This window comes from Stylophora pistillata, chromosome 1, assembly GCF_964205215.1.
Source record: "Stylophora pistillata chromosome 1, jaStyPist1.2, whole genome shotgun sequence".
Lineage (NCBI taxonomy): Eukaryota > Metazoa > Cnidaria > Anthozoa > Scleractinia > Pocilloporidae > Stylophora > Stylophora pistillata.
The window spans coordinates 41,959,113-41,966,612 of NC_142519.1; the positions used below are offsets into that span (position 1 = coordinate 41,959,113).

Consider the following 7,500-nt stretch of genomic DNA (forward strand, 5'->3'; position numbering starts at 1 on the left):
TCTTCACCCAATCTTCCCATACCATTCCCAGATATGGGTCATATATGGCCCATGTTTTGCCATATCACTCCCATACTTTTTCTTTGGTAAGGGTATCTAATTCATGAATCTGAATAATCTTTAACATTAGCAAACTTTCCAAGTATTTTAACGAGATGTACCCATTGTGTTTCAGCTGATAAAAAACTACAAAAGAAGTTTCTGGACCAAATAGTGAGATTTAAAATGGTTCAAAACGAAGGAATCTCAAAGCTGACAATTATACGTAGCAGTGTTGAAACTGCCTTAATTAGTGCCCTTTTCGCATTAATTAACAAAAATTAGACAAACAAGTACCTTAATTATGTGGCGCTTCTTTGCGCTCATCATTGCATGAAACACCGACAGGAGGGTTTTGGACGTTTTCAGAGGATCGCTCAGTTCGTTCCGCCATACTGAACACATGAAATAAAGCCTTCCAAGGGAACTTTACGCTCTTATTGGAACTCAGAGCGAGGTTTAAAAATAGCTAGGCCGAGATTCCCAGTGAGGAGAAATGCACGTGCCCATTCGCAACTATTATTTTGTAAATTGAGTAGATTTTAGGCCGTGTCTGATTGGAATTGTAATTAATGGGGCTTTCGTTGGAAAGCCCGAGTCTTAAATTGCAAGCTGTTGTTAAGCGCCAAAAGGGGGGTCATGGTCCCAGGCGTTCCTTGCTTAAACTGCGGAAACTGGGGATGAGAGTGTGACAACTTTAGGTACGTTGTCACGAACTCGCTCTTTGTAATTAACATAATTTACAGAATGCTGTGTTTGGTGTAGACCATGTGGCGAAGATTCCTTTCTTATACGCTCATCTCACATACAAACGCACACGCCGTTTGTGGTGGGCCCACGCTAAATGATGTCGGGCGTTTTCGGAATGGTCCGGTCCACGAATTCTATAGCTCGAAAGCTAGCCAAATGTGCAAAGTTCATACTACTTCTTGCGAGATAACAAATGAGCCATATGTGAGTTCAAATTACGAAAACTCTGGCAAAACTGGAACGGCCGATGTAACAACAAACTATGATGCGGAGACGAACACCTCACTTGCTTATAAAGTTAGAATGTTCGCGAACACATTTTCGAAGGTGGCGCCAATAACAGCGAATTGGATTAGGATACTGACAGAAGCAACTTGAATAGTAAGGTTAACTATTTAAGCTTAGCTCTTCCGTTAAAAATCCTGTGTCTGTTATTGGTTTTTATTGGGTTCAATACTTGTAAAGTACGATTTGGTCTTTCGTACATAACCAATATTACTATTATACAAGCGATATATCGTGAACGTTGATTTGCTCTTCCCATGGAGTTGTAAGTACTGTACAAATCACTCCCTTTTTAGTTTTCGTCAAAATATTAAGAATTCTATGATGGATGGTTATAATAGTGTTAAATAGTTTGTGTAAATATATTTTATTCTTAATAGTTCGTATGAAAGTAATACTCTTTTACCTAATTTATCATAACTGTATTCGCTTTGTTTGAATTTTTTGTTCTGGGACGCCCACCCAATTAGTTCTTAGAACTATTAATTTGGGTGCCCCAAACTCCACACAACTAACATATGGTTTTAGATATTCTTTTCTTCCTCTCCTTCTTCAATTGTTAGATATCCTTAGTGACAATGAATTGTAAATTATTTTAATTTTTTTCTGTGTTCTCTTATTGTATTGTATTCCTTATATTGATATTTGTAACACTTCTGTAATAGTTATAATCTTCTCTAGTACACTGTGTTCGTGTGAGTTTAAATAAAGTGATTGTTTGAATTGATTGATTCAAACCCTAAACTCTCTAGTTTCTTTTCCATATCAAGCATGGCAGATTTCAAAAGACATCCAACAAAGATTACTTAGACAGGAGAACACTGTCAAAAATCCTTCCACTACGAACTTTATTACGCACTAAAACACGCGTAAGTAAAAAAGCAGAATGTGAGAAAGTGTTAAAGGGAGATAACACACTCGTTAACAGGCGAACATTTCTGTCCACAAGATACAAATAATTATAAAAAATTAAGTAACTAACAAATATCGCTCACTTTTTGAACCCTTGACATTTTACCCTTGAGGCTCGACAAAAACCTAAAATCAGTTTCTTTGGAGACCGAAACCTTGATATCTGTTTTTACGCGAGTTAACTTTACTTAAACGAATTAAAAGAGTATCTAGTTCTGTCATATTTTGATGAAACTTTGCCAGAATATTCGTCGAAACATTTTTTGTCCAACTTTGATAAAGATTCCCTCGGGAACCTAGAGAAATATCGAAAAAGCCTCGCATCCTTTTTTTAGCCTTTTATTCGCTGAGTGATACAGTCCGGTTTGTTTGAGTGTCCGCGGTAACCCGAAGGCTGGTAATTGAGTTCAACAGATACCCTCAGTTTTGTCTTTAAAGGCCTGCACGCGCCTACCAAAAGAAAACCTATCAAAACTTTAGTTATTTTCAGAATCTATGCGCTATAAGCGCTAGCTTTACAGTGGTATATAGTTTGTCATGGTTTGTTCTATAGAAACACGCACGGAACGATTTTTCCGGGGGGCACCCTTCAGTAACCCTAAATTAGCAATCTGGCGAAAACATCTCGCTGATTCTCAGAAATAGTCCGTCTTGACTGTTTCAGTTTTGAAGAATAGTAAAGGCTGAAAAAATCTAAAAAGTCAAAGAGTATAGGGTTTCTTTAATTTTGACCGCTGATGTAAACTTTATTACGACTTCTTACAACCTGCGTGGGTTTTTACATTAGTAAACCGATAGAAAGTGTGGTGTTTTGCAGAATCAGTTGGTTACATTGAGTATATTCATATGATATGGAAAAATAAAGTGACCCTCGTAATAGAAAATGGACACAAATCAATAGAACAATGTGTGAAAAGCTTCAGTTTACCTAATACTCCGTTGTTAAGTCTTACATAATGTTGCTTTATTTTCATTGTTAGCGACGACAATTTTATCGATGGGATTGTAACCATTCTAGCGAAAGTGGCGGCAATAAAATATTTCACGGAGGAGGGAGTGGCTTTTGAAGTGGACTATGATCTCTAATACACTGTCGACCTCAGTAGTTTCTGTAGCTATTTAAAACAGTCGTCGATGATGAATGAAGGGGAGGGGGGGAGGATAATCGAAAACCGGTGGGTTCATATCCTTCATGATGACACAAAAATCATAAAACTCTAAATTTTCACGTTTACCTTTCGATGCACCAATCCAGGAAAATCTTGAATTATCTGTCTATATAATACTTCTACCAAAGAGTTTTATCTTGGCTAGGTGTATGACGAATCCCACTTCTTATCTATCGAAGAAACCTTCCTTCAAACCTTATCGACCAATGTTATTTGTTTCAGTTGAGATAGGAAATTAAAGTTAACTGATATTCGGTAACGCTAAGGCCCATCCTTACCTATGTAACTCGAGGTGAAAATCAAATCAGCGGCTTTTTTAGCCCTCTCCACCCGGTAGGAGTCGTATAAGTTCTAAGCGATATCTAACAGTGCAAATCTAGCTATCTGATAGAACAATTTTTTGTTGACAGGGACTTGTCCAATAATCAGTTAAAGAACCTATCCCTGGGAGTTTTTTGGCGTAATTGGAGGCTCGAAAGACTATAAGTACCAACATATATTTTTAATTACTGCTGTAACATCCACGCGAGTAATGGGAGGGACAGAAACAGTCTCACACAGAATTGCATTCCTTGCAAATGAAAAATTTAGAGTCTGTGGAGAAAAGAATCAATGGCGAGCAATAAAACACTACCGGTCTAATTCTACATAACCGCCCCTATGTCCCCCGGACGGCTCTCACAAATCTATCACCCGCCAAACGAGGACTAGAAGCTGACCTCTGGAAAGAAACTCTACACTATGAACGCTCGCAGTACGAACTCTATGCCATAGCTTGAAGCATGGTCTTTCTGGTTTTTTGAATCCCGACGGTTAAATTTGACTGAAAACAAACGTTTTTATGTGGAGAAGGTTCCCACTTTTAAGGTTTCATCAAGGCGAGAGAAATCGATAATTATCGTATTTCTCGTTTGATTTGTAAAAATCATATCAGAAAAGTGATTTTGACGAAGGTTTGCACTGTCCAGAGCTAAGTTTTATTGAACGTAGAACTGCCGGAAGCGATCACTGACTGTAACCATACAGTGGATCTGACTATCACTAGAAATGATAACCACATCGGCATGTGTCGGCCGCAATCTTGGGATCGTAGTCTAACAAAGAGCGCACAGCACCTACGTCATTACAATTTATAACTTAAGCGAAACATTATTTTAACTCGATAAAGAACCTGATGGAAACACTTGCACTGTGACATGGTGCTTCGACAGCTTTCTTGATTTTATTGACAACATTTAGATTGGGGTGAATCCCAAATAACTGCTGTTTAGAGTAAATGGAAACTCAAGTCGACGACCTTATGAATTTCATAAGTCACTTTACTACACAATGACAGTCCCATTTGTAAAAGCGAAAAAAGTGAACTGATTCAGTTGTATTTGAATAATCTCTAGTTTTTTTTAGTCTCATAAACTCCTTTCTCATTGTGATCGCCATCTTAGTAATAGTTTAGTTCGGGTGCAGTACAAATATAACCTGACAGTGACATTCCGATAACAGTCCGATGTGTAAAAGCGAAAAAAAATAAGTGAACTAATTTAGTTGTACTTGAATAATCTCTAGTTCTTGACCGCTTTCTCAGAAGTACTCGCTCTGTATGAGTATGTTCTTCATAGTCATAATGCTTAAACTACAATAAAACTCGAGGGGTATTCAATGACAAAAAAATGTTTTATGATTTTAAATGGTTTGGCAGAAAGTCGGACGCAAACGGCCGTTGTAGGCTTTAGCTTTTTCAATAGCTAGGTTTTAAAACTCGCGGGCAAAGTGTGATAAAACGAAACAGTAGCACAAACAATAACTGGCGAGGCCTTTGTTTCGTAACTCCGCCCTGACAAGTTAATGAGCTGAAGTAGTATTCCCTGTGGGTGAAAGGGCGCCAGATCTCATCCAATAAAAATCAACCAGTTTATGCTTCGACGCTAAGAGTACAGATCTATAATTTTTCGCTACAAGTTCGGGTGCAGTACGAAGATAACCTGACAGTGACATCCATTGAATTGTTGGACCGGGCTTCAAAGATCAGAGTTTCTCATTTAATTACACTTGTGCAAGTGCTTCTGGCACTTTTAGCGATCGTCACTTATCTAGCAACAAATTTGTATGAAAACGATTTGGGGATATAGAATAGAGAATCCAAACCGCCGGCAACTCAGTCCCAACTAATACGCTGACGCCTGGTTTTAGTTTTAAAAAGTGGCTGATTGACACCCGTTCCTATCGACATATTAGGTGGAGCCTCTTGTTTGCTCAAATCAGCAATCCTTGAAAAAAAACAAATCTTGCTGATTCTTGGAATATTTCCGTCATCGACTGTCTCGGTTTCGGAGACTAGCTAAGGGCTGAGTTAATTTTAAAAATTAGATAGCAAGACGTTTCCTTTAATACCTAGGAGAATGAATGAATAACACCTTTATTTAGAAATAAATAGAAATCCCAACATCAGGGTAGTCCCATCAGAACGTAAAGCTCTGCTATCATTAGGAGCCCTGGTGAATAGGATCCAAAAATAAATATAATAGAATAAAAAATCTATACAATACAATTTTGCAGAAAATTATAATTAACGTGACTATTATAAACAACACATCCATGATAAAAAAAAAGATTTCTTGGCTGTTTCAGTTCTAACGCGAGGCAAATGAAGCAAATTTCCCTGTCTTGTTCTGGTATTATTAAAATTAAAATATTGCTTAAAAAATTGAGGACAATTACCAGATATACATTTATTAACCAGTTTAAAAGTATGTTCGTCTCTTTTCGACTGTAATACAGGCCATTTAAGATCCATTAAAGCTTGACCACTATCCTTAGATTTTAAACAATTTTGGATGCCCTTCCTTAAAAATTATCCAGCAGTCTGGCATTGCTCACTCCACAACAATTCGATACAGTGTCGCCATAGTCAAATATTGGACGAATAAATGATAGATGCAAAGTGTTAGCAGCACGACAAGTTAAATCTCTTCGCAATCGAGATAGCATACTTAGCCTTTTGCCAGCTTTAGATATAATGTGCTGAATGTGGGGAGCCCAAGAGATAATAATAATAATAATAATAATAACTCTATTTCTATAGCGGTATATACAAAAGCTCTATATCGCTTCAGTTTACAATCTAATAAATATTTAAATAACAATCTTACCAAGACAAAATCAATTAAAAGCAAGTCTGAAAAGATAAGTTTTCAATCTAGATTTAAAGACGTCAACTAATCGACTTAGTTTAATGTCTAAGGGAAAATCATTCCAGTGCTTTGGGGCAGCGACCGAGAAGGCCCTGTCCCCATAGCTCTTCAGGTGCACATTCGGTACTTCTAATAAATGTTTGCTAGCTGACCTAAGATTTCTTGTAGGGCTATATGGGACTATAAGTTGACTTAGATACAGAGGTGCCAGACCATTGAGAGCTTTAAAAGCTAACAGTAATACTTTAAAGGTAACTCGCTGCTTCACAGGTAACCAGTGTAGCTCCTTAAGGACGGGGCGAATGTGTGCAGTCCTAGGTTGCCCAACTGCTAGGCGTGAGATAGCCTCATCAAATATAATACCAAGATAAGTGAACTTGTTCACCCGTGTTAAACTTTGTCCGTGAAAATTAATAACAAAGTCGTTATGTTTGGACAGCTTAGAATGAGTTCCAAACAGCATGGCTTCAGATTTGGTGGTATTAAGAAATAAGCTATTCACTTGAAGCCATTCACCCAATGTATTTAGGTCTTGATTCAGATTATCTTCGATGACTTTAGAATTAAAACCGGCACAAAACAGAACAGTATTATCAGCGTACATGAGCACATGACAAGACTTAATGCAGAGGGAAAGTCGTTAATATAAATAACAAAGAGTAAGGGGCCCAAAATAGAGCCTTGCGGAACACCAGATGTTATGTGTAGAGGATCAGACAGAACACCACCAACGCCAACAACTTGGGTGCGGTCAGACAGATAGTCCTGAAACCAGTTCAGTTCTTTGCTTTTGATTCCAAAATTGCGCAGTTTCCTCAACAAAATAGAATGATCTATTGTGTCGAATGCCTTACGCAAGTCCACAAAAGCTGCTTCCGTCATGAGACCCAGATCAATATTTCGCCGGATTGTGTCCGCGAAAGACAGAGCTGCAAATGCTGTTGAGTGTTGTTTGCGAAATCCACATGGGAATGGACTGAGTAGATGGTTTTCTTGCAAATAGCTCACTAGTTGAGTATGCACCACTCGTTCAAGTAACTTAGATATTGTAGGTAAGATAGATATGGGGTGATAATTGTTAACATTGTCTTTCTTCCCTTTCTTGAATAATGGAATAACGTAGGCAGCTTTCCAGTCGTCAGGAACTTTGCTCTGAG

General features: G+C 37.9%; 1 long non-coding RNA gene and 1 pseudogene across 1 annotated transcript in view; one reads left to right on the forward strand and one right to left on the reverse strand.

Annotated features, from left to right (window-relative positions):
- LOC148742598 (uncharacterized) overlaps positions 1–667 on the reverse strand; it is a 16,490-nt gene extending 15,823 nt beyond the window's left edge. Inside the window, exon 1 of the long non-coding RNA XR_016000286.1 lies at positions 337–667. This is a non-coding gene — a long non-coding RNA (uncharacterized LOC148742598). The remainder of the gene's footprint in view (positions 1–336) is intronic.
- The window catches only part of LOC148742595 (uncharacterized), a 99,105-nt pseudogene that overhangs the window by 83,686 nt on the left and 7,919 nt on the right, over positions 1–7,500 (forward strand).